At 37.7% G+C, this 12767-nt stretch overlaps 1 protein-coding gene across 2 annotated transcripts in view; it reads right to left on the reverse strand.

Annotated features, from left to right (window-relative positions):
* Nucleotides 1–12767, reverse strand: part of LOC144976231 (sodium-dependent phosphate transport protein 1-like) — a 54359-nt gene that overhangs the window by 31448 nt on the left and 10144 nt on the right. The window lies entirely within an intron of this gene.

The raw sequence follows: 12767 nt of genomic DNA on the forward strand, positions 1-12767 counted from the left end.
TTATAACTTCACGTCTCTCTCTTACTCTTCAATGCTCGCTGCCCTCTAATGTGTGTGCTGTGGGGGGGGGGGGGGAGGGGGGGGGGTAGGAGTTGCGTGTGTGTATCAACGCCACGAACAACTCGATCAACGCCTTGGGCGATGCCATTATCTCCGTTAATGGGGATAAATTTCAAATTTTATTAAATTATCGAAGTAACAATGAAGTACGGTGAGCAAATAAAGAAGGCATCACCCCTCTTCTCTAATTAGGTTACAATTTGAAATGAGTGTGACTACTCCGTGTGTTTTACTCCTGTAGGCCACGGTTTTCATCGTGTAGCGGTCTTTAACGGTTCAAGAATGAACGGACCGGTCTAGGACCGGTCCTTGCGGTCTTCATTTCCCAAGGACCGTAGGACCGTGGTCCTTAAGCTTGCCAAGGACCGCCCCGCACTAGTGTCATCGCTATTTTACATTGTCATAAGCAACACTTGATAGAAGGGTTGTCAAGAAATTTGATTTGTTTTACTATTAACACACTAAATTACTACAAACAAGCAGATTTGAGCAGTAGGGTGATGTCATCGTCTGGTTACATGAATTCATTACCATGACTGATATTTATCTAGAGTTTGTGGGACTTCTGGTACTTTTTGTGACCATTGGTGTCATTGGTTAAAATGTCACAGTTGACACTTAAGTTTGAAGTTTCTAATGTATTTCTGTTTTCATGTTCTTCAAAGCTTGAAATGTCATTGAATTCCATTTTAACAGACTGTATTAGATTTGTACAGTTGCTATTCTTGATTTATTGAGGCAAAATTGCCTTCTAGTGCCGATTTTGACCCAAGTAATACATAGCAACAATGGTATTACTAATTTCTAAGTATATTTCCAATTTGAAAGTATTTAGTTTCCTCACATATTATTGAATTTCATTTTAGCATTATTGACTGTTGGCTTGGATGGTCATCTGATTTGCGGTTATTATGCTTTTTTGACTGAAAATAATGATATAGTATGGACGAAAGTGTGAGTTGGTGTTGCTTGTACATAAGTATAAGTAATGGTGTCACCGGTCTTATGTCACAAGTCACATTCAGATGCTCTATTTTCCATGTATATTTCTATTTTTGAAGTCTTTGGTTTCTGAAATATTATTAAATTCCATATTTACCTGAGGTTAATACACTGGTTTGACTGAAATTAATGATATATTGTCGAAATTGCAATTTGGTATTGCCATAAGTAATGGTGTCATCGCTCTAATGTCACTAGTGACACAATGTCGCTAAATAAGATATCGATGGCCCGTTGATCAAACCTCTGAGGAAGCGTTTTTGCCAATCTGCTGATCTAACCTCTGATGTCAACTTCAGAGATAAGCGCGCCCTCTTATTCTTTACTCTCAAGATGATCAAACCTCTGATATTAGTTCAGAGTTCACGGGAGAAGGAGAAGTACTTTCAAGCAATCAAAAACACGTCATGTAAATGATGTATAGTTTGTTTTCGTGGATAAGAAAGAATGATTGTGTTTTTAACTACAAAATCAATATTTCATTTTACTGTTAATAGGGTTGTCTATATAGCATCCATAAATATCAAAGCTCGATCATGACAATCACCCTATTAAATCACATGTCATGTCCACCTAATGCCATCCTGATATCATACCACCATTTAAACCCATACCCATCCTGTCCAACAAACAACAAAGATCTTTTGATTTATTTAACAAAAAAGAAAAAGAAAAAGCTAAATAAACAAAAACAAACAAACAAACAACCAAAAAACAACCAAACTAAAAAAAAAACATTGAGCATTTATATAGCGCAATATCCAGTAAACATGGTCAGGGCACTTTGCAAAGGTTCCCTACATATATTAATTGTATATACATTGAAAAAAAAAATGAACAAACTAAAAGGAAATAACAATTTTATCTTTATCTTTAAAGTTCATTTAAATTTTTAAAAATATTAATTTTCATCTCCTACATCCGTATGATGATGATGATGATGATGATGATGATGATGATGATGATGATGATGATGATGATGATGATGATGATTGCCATGCTCTCCTCTATCTCAAAACCCGTTGTTCAAACCTCGGAAGTGACATCGGAGGATTGATCGCCGTGATCGCTTTGATCAACGGATTCACGAAAACGCTACTTCAGAGGTTTGATCATCGGACCGTCGATATGCTTTGGTCACATTATTTCCCAACATTTTATTCCAAAAGTTTCTGAACATTGCTGGTAATAAGCATATGCAATATTGTTGTTGTTGTTAATGTACAATCATTTTTATGAAATAATATATTTGCATTCTATGTTGCTTGTGACCGATGACACCGAAAAGCAACCTTTTCTCCAATAGTTGGTAACACTATTGTACTATGATTGATGTTGATTGTGTCTTTTTGTTTATAACTTACTAAATAAAGTTTGATACTTAACAAAAATCATTTGGTTATTGCGCTTTTTGTCTCATTTTGGTGTCACCGGTCACATGTGACACCAGCAACCTATAGGCATTGTTGACGTTATTATGCTGCGTTTGACCGTAATGTTATCTAAAGGGCCTTTGATTCAGGAAGTACAGGGTTTTTGCTACATATATAGAAACATAAATGGACTATTATGTCACTTTTATTTTGAGAAAAAAAATTGGCACCTTTTGACCTTGGCTCATATATATATATATATATATATATATATATATATATATATATATATATAATATATATATATATATATATATATATATATATATATATATCTTGGAATAATAATACATGGAAGGTAAGCGGCTTCGTTCGCGAGGTCGCAAAGTTGATGCCAGTGGGCGGAGCTTAGCCGCCATATTGAAAAGCCCAGGAAACGATTGTTTATCATAGAAACTATAGACTTGAGTGATGGAAATCATCTTGTGTTGCCGATTGAAACACTCACTTAATAAGGGAATTTAGTCATTGTGATGTTGTAAATACCTTGCAAAGGCAATATTAATTAAATTATTTTCTTCGTTCAATTCTGAAGCCAAAGCACTATCACTACGCACGGTTCGATTTCCTTTGCTTGTTGGTTATGACATGAATAAGGAAAAAGGGAGGAGTATGTGTAAACACTTGTAAAATATCAAGCAACCGCACAGAAAGTAATGGAAGTGCAAGCTCGAATTAAAGATATCGAAAAATAAAAAGTGGATCCGGTCGGAATCGAACCTGCGTGTCACGAGACGGCATATTTCGCTTGGCCAAGAAGAGAGAACAGCAAGGCAAGTAGACCATTCGGTCATCCGCTACCAATCTTACACTGGTCACAGTGGCTCAGTTGGTTAGAACGTTGGCTTCGTAACCAGGAGGTCTGGGGTTCGGTTCCCGGCCGCGTCATGCTCGTCAAAAGCAGAAAACCCCCACATGAACCCAACCACAACCGAGCTATTTCGGTCAAGGACAAGGGCAGAAAGCAGACGTTACAAAAGATAAGAGGGTAAAAGTAGAAGAAAGCATACATCTCCTGCAAGAATGCAGGAGGCCCTCCCAACCACCCACCACTTTTATGTTTGTCTTAAGGGTTTTACGGCCCTTGCAACGCATTCAGGTTATATCAGCGCCAGTAAAAAGGAAGAAAATGGGATAGTAAAAAGTTCTAGAATTACAAATAAAGCACACAAGAAAAAGTAAGACATAGGGGAACTGGGAACAAATAGGGATCATATGTAAATTCCAAGAGCACACTATCAAAGTACTTAGTTTGAGACCACCTATAAGTCTCATCCGGACACAAGCACAAAATCCAACAAAGAGAAATACACTCAAATGCTTACATTATAAATTCAAAATAAATATAATAATACATATCAGAGAGATGATTTACAAGGAAAAAAAATATCATCTCTCAAAACAATAACTATGCAGTTGACTGTTTCCCTCCCAGCTAGGATTCCGGCCAGTGCCAGGACAAAACCAAGTAATCTCATTCCGAGACAAAGACAGAAAGCATGTTGGAAAACAGATATAAGGGGATAGAAGACACAGTAAGTACCTCCCTGCCCGCTATGGGAGGTCAGGATCCCCACCCAGCCACCACTTTTAGCTGACTCTTACAGCACAAAGTTTCGGGGTAGGAATCACATTAAAAATCAGGCCACCACTACACGACCACAATTCTTAATCCTTTCACAGCTAGATTAGATTTCACGTCAAATATGAGTCGATCCTGTACAGTTTTCATCACAGATTAGTCTAAAGCGCGCTCGAGTCGCATCACATGGACTATCTCTAGGTGAAACTGCATAAGTCAGTCATGTATAGACAAAAGTACGTTTGGTTTTGGTTTGGTTCAACTCAAACCTAGCCATGAAAGGGTTAATGGTGACAACTTAAAATGTGGACGTACCACTGCAGCTATAGCAGTAGTAGAGTAAGCTACCCAATTGCTGCTAGGTGGACAGGGGAACCGGATAAAAATTATGGCTGCAAAGGGACTCGAACCCGAGACCTTTGGCGTGACAGTCCAATGCTCTACCAACTGAACTAACGGGACCCCCGCTACTAGAGCTATGAATTACCATAATTCATCAAAAATTAAGTCACAAAATGCTATTTACATTTTATATTTATTTATGTAAAGTGACAAAAAAAAAAAAGACATTATTACACAAAATATCATGGTCTCACAAAAAGGTTCATTGTTTGATCATAATTCAATAAGATTTCAAAATAAAACAAAAATCCCAGCAATTTCATTACTAGTTCATCATTAATAGTTATTACAGAAGTCTGTTATGGCGAGACTGGATTTTACGTCATTCATCATTCAATCCTCTACAGTTCAGAAATTAGCCCCTGTGATGCGACTCGAGCCCTCCGAGTGCTCGAGGTGAAAGCTGTAGCGGATGGAATAATGTTTGACGTGAAATCCAGCCTAGCCAGGAAAGGGTTATACACAAACATATCTGCCTCTTTAAAAAAATCACACAAGTTAATAATGACATTGTTACTGCCCTGTAAATAAAATAAATTTGTTAAGAACTTGACGGCTTTTACACATTAGCTTCTTTTTCAATTGTTCAGTGTACAGTTTACCAGCATAGAAATACCTGACCTGAATATATTTCTCAGCTATTGCTTTTAGTAGAAGAATCAAATGATTCTCAATCCCCTCATGATCAAACATATGGGAATGAAATAATGTAGAAAAAACGGGTTTATTGACGAAAGACTTCATGATGCTTTGCAAAAGCTTATGGCAATCACATCGATTGAAATGAAAATGATCTTGACCTACAGTTGCAATATATTTTCTGAAATGCTTTTCAGAAATTAAACAGACATCAATAACACCCTTAGAAGGAATTTGCAACCCCCCTTTGTTCTTAAGAGCAATCAAAGAATGTATGTCAGATAGCTCATTTTCAACTAATGCATTTGAACACTGTTCACAAAGACTTCTTTGTTTCAATTTAAATGCAACAAATCCAGCAATGTAGACGACAATTTTATTTGAACAAGTGGACAACTGATTTCACGTCAAATATGAGTCGATCCTGTACAGTTTTCATCACAGATTAGTCTAAAGCGCGCTCGAGTCGCATCACATGGACTATCTCTAGGTGAAACTGCATAAGTCAGTCATGTATAGACAAAAGTACGTTTGGTTTTGGTTCGGTTCAACTCAAACCTAGCCATGAAAGGGTTAATGGTGACAACTTAAAATGTGGACGTACCACTGCAGCTATAGCAGTAGTAGAGTAAGCTACCCAATTGCTGCTAGGTGGACAGGGGGAACCGGATAAAAATTATGGCTGCAAAGGGACTCGAACCCGAGACCTTTGGCGTGACAGTCCAATGCTCTACCAACTGAACTAACGGGACCCCCGCTACTAGAGCTATGAATTACCATAATTCATCAAAAATTAAGTCACAAAATGCTATTTACATTTTATATTTATTTATGTAAAGTGTCAAAAAAAAATAAGACATTATTACACAAAATATCATGGTCTCACAAAAAGGTTCATTGTTTGATCATAATTCAATAAGATTTCAAAATAAAACAAAAATCCCAGCAATTTCATTACTAGTTCATCATTAATAGTTATTACAGAAGTCTGTTATGGCGGTGGGTAGTGGGGCAGATTGAGATCTGTCAATAGGAGGAGTAAGGCGTCTCCTTCCCTCCACTAGCCTGCGGGAGGTCCTTGGGCAAGACCGAGTACCCGCAATGCCCCCCGAACAGGGTTACGTGAAGTCGCGCCAGGCAGGCGATGGATGAGGATGGAGAGCAGCTGAAGGAGCTTCAGAACTGGTCTCTTCTTCAATGTGCTAGGCAGAGGATATCCTATGGATACAATGGCTGGGACACACGTCCTGTAAGGACACTGCTCTCTCACAGAAAGCAATGGCAAACTACTGTGAGTAAACCTGCCACGGAAACCCGAATGAAGAAAAGCAAAACAAATAACGATATGAGACCTGGTAATGAGACCCCCAAGTTAGATTGGTCTCCAAAGCGTATTGGGGAAGAACCTGACGCCGGCGGGAGTACCAGCCTAGTTGATGAAGGCATAACGCCTGACTGTACAGACCTGGGAAAGAACCGGAATACATGGTTAAAGCGGAACTACCTCATAGGAACTTGGAACATAAGAAGTATGGCAGCCGGTAAACTCAACACCATCATCAATGAAGCAGAAGAAAACAAAATAGACATTCTGGGACTGTCGGAACACAGATGGGCTGGAAGTGGACATTTCACAACCAGCTGCGGAGGAAGGATAATTTACTCAGGAAGGGAAAAATCTGGACAAAGCGGTGTGGCAATCTATCTCGCAAAAACAACAGTCAACAGCCTCATTGGATACAAACCAGTGAGTGATCGCATTGTTAGCATTAGACTCCAAGGTCAAGCTAAAAACATCACGTTTATTCAAGTTTACGCACCAACAACTGCTGCAACTGAAGAAGCAGTAGAGAATTTCTATGATGCCCTACAAAAGGAAGTGGACAACAAAGATAAACAGGACATATTAATAATCGCTGGTGACTTTAATGCCAAGGTAGGACGAAAAAAGAACAGTGAAGAAGATGGAATCATTGGAATATCTGGACTAGGGGAAAGAAACGAAAGAGGCGAGACACTCATAGATTTTGCACTGGCAAATCAACTTGCAATAAAAAACACCAAAAAAACATCCAAGAAGACTATTTACGTGGACATCGCCAGATGGAAGAACAAAAAACCAAATTGATTACATCATGATTGAAAAAAGATGGAACACCAGAATTCAAGACGTCACGACCAAACCAAAAGCAGACTGTGACACAGACCACGAACTTTTGATATCAAAACTGAAACTGAAGCTTAAAATGAAGAAAAAAGTTACAAGACCTATTAGATACGAAGTTGACAGTATCAATGAAGAATTTGCGATTGAAGTAAAGAATCGTTTCCAACTGCTACTTCAAGATATTGAGGAAAAGGAACCGGATGAGATCGCAAATGAGACAAGGAAAATATACTTGGAATCCGCTGAAAAACACCTTCCTAAAAAACGGGGCAAAAAACAACCATGGATGAATGAAAATACACTAAACAAAATCAAAGAGAGGAAAGACGCAAAGACGACTCATGGCACTCATAGCAATGTATACAAAGAGATAGCTAAGGAAGTGAAAAAGCTGTGCAGAACGGATAAGAAAGAATATCTCATGAGAAAATGCAGAAAAATAGAAGACCTTCAGAGAGAAAACAAGACCAGGGAAATGTATGATGAAATAAAAACCATCACAAAAAGTTTTCAATCACGAATAGGGGTGATAAAAGATGAGCAAGGTAAACCCCTCACAGAAGCAGAAGACATAGCAAATAGGTGGAAAAGATATTGTGAAGATATGTACACAGAAGACCAAATAAACGAAATCCAACCTTTGCAAAACAACATGCAAAATGAAAACGAAGAATCTAGCTTACCACCTCTAAAATCTGAAATAGAATGGGCAATTAAATCACTTAAAGATGGGAAAAGTCCAGGTTGTGACAACATTCAAGCTGAGATGATAAAAGCAAGTGAAGATGAAGGAGTTGAAGTATATCTAAGACTTTGTACGAAAATTTGGGAGAAAGAAATTTGGCCCTCAGATTGGAGGAGAGCAATTTTTATACCATTGCCTAAGAAAGGAGACTTACAACTATGCTCCAACTACCGAACAATATCACTCATCAGTCATGCAAGCAAAATCCTTCTAAAAATTATCATGAACAGGATTGAACGTAAACTGGAAGAAGAAGTCAGTAACACCCAGGCAGGTTTTAGAAAAAACAGAGGGACAAGAGACCACATATTCAATTTGCGTCAAATTATTCAGAAGCATCGAGAAGTAAATTCTGGCCTCCACACTTGTTTTATAGACTATTCGAAAGCTTTTGATTGTGTTAATCATGAGAAACTATGGGAAACTCTCCTGGAGATGAACTTTGATCCTAGAATTAGAAACCTGATAAGATCCCTCTATGAGAACCAACAATCAGCGGTACAACTAGAAAGCGGAACAACAGAATGGTTCAAAGTTACAAAAGGAGTAAGACAGGGATGTATTCTATCACCCCATTTGTTCAGCATTTACACTGAAGGTATAATGCGAGATGTGGAAAACGATGTCAGGAGAAGTAATTACAACGAACCTAAAATGCAAGGTCTACCCATAAAAGATCTGAGGTACGCAGACGACACTGCACTATTGTCCACAACACCGGGGGGACTAGAGAATCTAATAACATCTGTAAAGGAACATAGCGAGACCAAAGGCCTTAAGCTGAATATAAAGAAGACCAAAATCATGAATACTGACAAATGCAAAACAGATGCCATCATAAAAATCAATGGAGAAGAAATAGAAAGAGTAAAGAATTTTGAATACCTTGGAGGCAGGATTGAGTACAACGGGAAATCGGCCCCAGAGATCAGGAGGAGACTAGCAATGGCAAGATCAAAGCTAGAAAAGATGAATAATATCTGGAAAGGGCAGTGCATTCAAACAAAAATCAAAATCCTCAAAAGTGTTGTTTTCCCAACTGCAACATATGGATGCGAAGCATGGACTATCAGCAAAGCAGAGAGCACAAAGATCACAGCTTTTGAAATGGCATGCTACAGAAAAATACTCAGAATATCATGGACTGAAAAACAAACAAACAAAGAAGTCCTGAGAAGGGTCGGAATAAAATCACCAATTCTTCTTCAAACTGTAAAGAAATTGAAACTAAACTATTTTGGCCACACGACTCGCCACGAATCATTAGAAAAGCACATTCTGCAGACAAGGGCAGACGGCAAGAGAGGAAGAGGTAGACCAACAAGAAGCTGGGAACAAGATATATGTGAATGGCTGGGAATGACAGCAACTCAAGCAAGTAGACTGGCGGAAAACCGTAATCTGTTTCGCAAGAAAGTTCGGGAAGCAACGTCCTACGCAGGATCAGCTGACTAGATGATGGACAACTGATCATAGTTTACATCAAAATCAAATGAACTACTGCTACTGATATCACTACTTTCACACACCTCTTCAGACAAGACTCGGTTTGTTGATAAAGATGCATTGATTCGAATCCCAGAAGGTACATCACGGCTTAAATTCTCTCGGCTGGAAACACTTAGAATGGGTACGGATTCCAGAGGCAAACAGTTCCCTCTTTTCACTTCTTCAATTTCATTGTGCGTGAGGAGTTGCTTGTATGCTTTTGAGAACTGTCTAGCTGTTGGATTGTTATTGCAGCCTCCCATACTTCTTACCTTACCAAAAAAAAGTTCAATGTGATCTTGACTAAACTTGTAGGTCAATAAAAATTTCATACATGAATCTTCAGACATTACCAAACGTCTGTAAATGGAAATAACACTATCAATACAAACAAGAAAACCAAGAAAGCCAGTCTTTCTTCTACTGGAAACAAGAGACATACCATTAACAGATAATGTCATGGACAAAATATAATTTTTATTTTCTGAGAGAAAATTTTCAGTTGCTTCAAAATTACATTTACTCAATGGGGATTTCCATCCAAATGCCTTCATATTTCTAGAATTAAGGATATCAAACAAACAATTAAACATTTTCAAAAACTTAATAGTTGCCTCACATCCTTCAAAACCAGGGATATTTTCTTTAAGACAAAATTCAAGAGAAGAAGAAACTGAATCACTAAGAGTTTGAGCAGCTAATTTTACATTCATTTTTTTCTTAAACCATTGCACATGACTTGCTTGTAATTTATTACCCAGGTGCAATCCTTCTCTTTCTTGTAACTTGTGTAATAATTCAATATAGTCCCATTTGATAAAATCATTACCTACACAAAAAGACTTTTTTTCTGCAAAAGTATTCCTTACCAATTTCAACATATGACAGGCATCAAGAAAAACATAAATAGGCGAATCAGTAACAGGATGAGAAAAGTATGGCTTTATTTAATCACTATCTACAATTACACCAAGAGACTTCAACATAGACATATTTGATGGACAACCGTCATGTGTGATTGACACTATCTCAACACCTACTTCATGCAGTTTTTTAATACATGAATTCAATAATTTTTTTCTTTCCACCCCATTCAAACCATCTAATAAAGAATACCCAACAGGCAATTTCCAACTGCTATTTAAGCATACTATCATAAAAGTTAGAGCTTCCTTTGCTACAGGAAGATTATCATCATCAATTCCTGTACCAACATCCACATAGCCATGATACTTGCTGCCATCCCATTCCACATGTTGCCTAATAGACATTTCATCCATGACAAGATTACATAGAATATATATATATATATATATATATATATATATATATATATATATATATATAGAGAGAGAGAGAGAGAGAGAGAGAGAGAGAGAGAGGGGGGGGGGGGGATGGTCCGACCCGATGGATGGACTGATCATCTGATGAAGAGGACAGATGAGGGTATGGATGAATATATGGATGGATCGATAAATAGATGTTTGCAATGGTGGATGAATGAATGGATAGATAGATGAATGGATAGATAGATGAGAGAGAGAGAGAGAGAGAGAGAGAGAGAGAGAGAGGGGGGGGGGAGGGGATGGTCCGACCCGATGGATGGACTGATCATCTGATGAAGAGGACAGATGAGGGTATGGATGAATATATGGATGGAATGGATAAATAGATGTTTGCAATGGTGGATGAATGAATGGATAGATAGATGAATGGATAGATAGATGAGAGAAAGAGAGAGAGAGAGAGAGAGAGAGAGAGAGAGAGAAGAGAGAGAGAGAGAGAGAGAGAGAGAGATTTTCATAATGAAGGACAAAGACATTGGTCTATAGCTGTAAAAGTCACTCTGTTGCCTGCATAGCCTCGTGATTTACACGTGACATATTTTGTGCTGTGTCCATACTTTTACATAACGGGGCTTCTAATGTCGCCCTGTTGCTGTTCTTTATTCTTTTTGCGTTTTTCAAGAAGGTTGAGCAAACATAGCAATCACTGATTTATTTTGATTTTATTTCGACAAGATGTGGTGACTGTGCATGAATAGTTGCTGTTGTCAGTGCTTTCCCTCATCTTTGATTTTAATCCCGTTGTCTCTGTCGGAAAAAAAAAATGTAATATCGCCTAGCAGGCATCATGTCCAGTTCTACATGTTACGCGTTACCGTTGGTCAGGGACCCTATTTAGAGCGTTTTAAGCACGTCTAGTGAAAATTGCGCTAAATAAAAAAGCTGAAAATTTCAACAATACGTAGTCTGTCATGACACTTGTAGCGCATAGTTTTGAGGACTTTTTAGCATTGTCTTTGTCAATGTCCACATTAAAGATAAGATAAATATCTGGTTTTAAAGATTCATATCTGGTGCAGCTTCGTGGTGCAATACACAAAAAGTTAAAACAGAACATATAAATAAGTCAATAAAATGATTGAGCCTGATATATCAAACGAAAATCGGAGGGGTGGAATTACGAAAAAAGAATTCTGGAAGTACATCATATCAAAGCTTAAAGATACATCTAGCATGGAGTGTTACAAAGACCAGATGACTCAGAGACAACAGTTTGTGGGTAAATGCAATTTGTTGAATGCACAATATCAGTGTTTTACGACAGAAGACCTGTTTGTTGTAAGATCATTCATTGTAAGATCATTCAATCTATGCCAAGTGTATTGTTGTCAATTTGATTAAGACTATGGATAATGCTGTATAACTGTATGAGATCACCCCTCGTTCTTCTGTTTCAGTTTCGTTCAACAGCATTGTTGTCGGTCATTGGACCTTTTCTAAAACAATTGACTGCCGTTTGAGCAAAAGGCTCTATATTGAGGATAAGGTACAAACCTATTTTATCTTAAAAACGTAATTTTCCAGGAGACACAAAAAACTGTCAAATTCATTATAATCCTTGAATAGCTGTGAAACGTATTAATCTTGTGTAAAAAGATATCTTGTTTAGGGTTTGGGCTATTAAAGTTACAATCATTTGAAAGCATTATGTTGGAAGCAAGACTATCGTAATTCTTCTTCTTCTTCTTCTTCTTCTTCTTCTTCTCTTCTTCTTCTTCTTCTTCTTCTTCTTCTTCTTCTTCTTCTTCTTCTTCTTCTTCTTCTTCTTCTTCTCTTCTTCTTCTTCTTCTTCTTCTTCTTCTTCTTCCTCTTCTTCTTCTTCTTCTTCTTCTTCTTCTTCTTCTTCTTCTTCTTCTTCTTCTTCTTCTTCTTCTTCTTCTTCTTCTTCTTCTTCTTCTTCTTC

The sequence above is a fragment of the Berghia stephanieae genome, chromosome 7 (assembly GCF_034508935.2).
Source record: "Berghia stephanieae isolate SIO BIC M18660-M18661 chromosome 7, UCSD_Bste_1.3, whole genome shotgun sequence".
Classification (NCBI taxonomy): domain Eukaryota; kingdom Metazoa; phylum Mollusca; class Gastropoda; order Nudibranchia; family Aeolidiidae; genus Berghia; species Berghia stephanieae.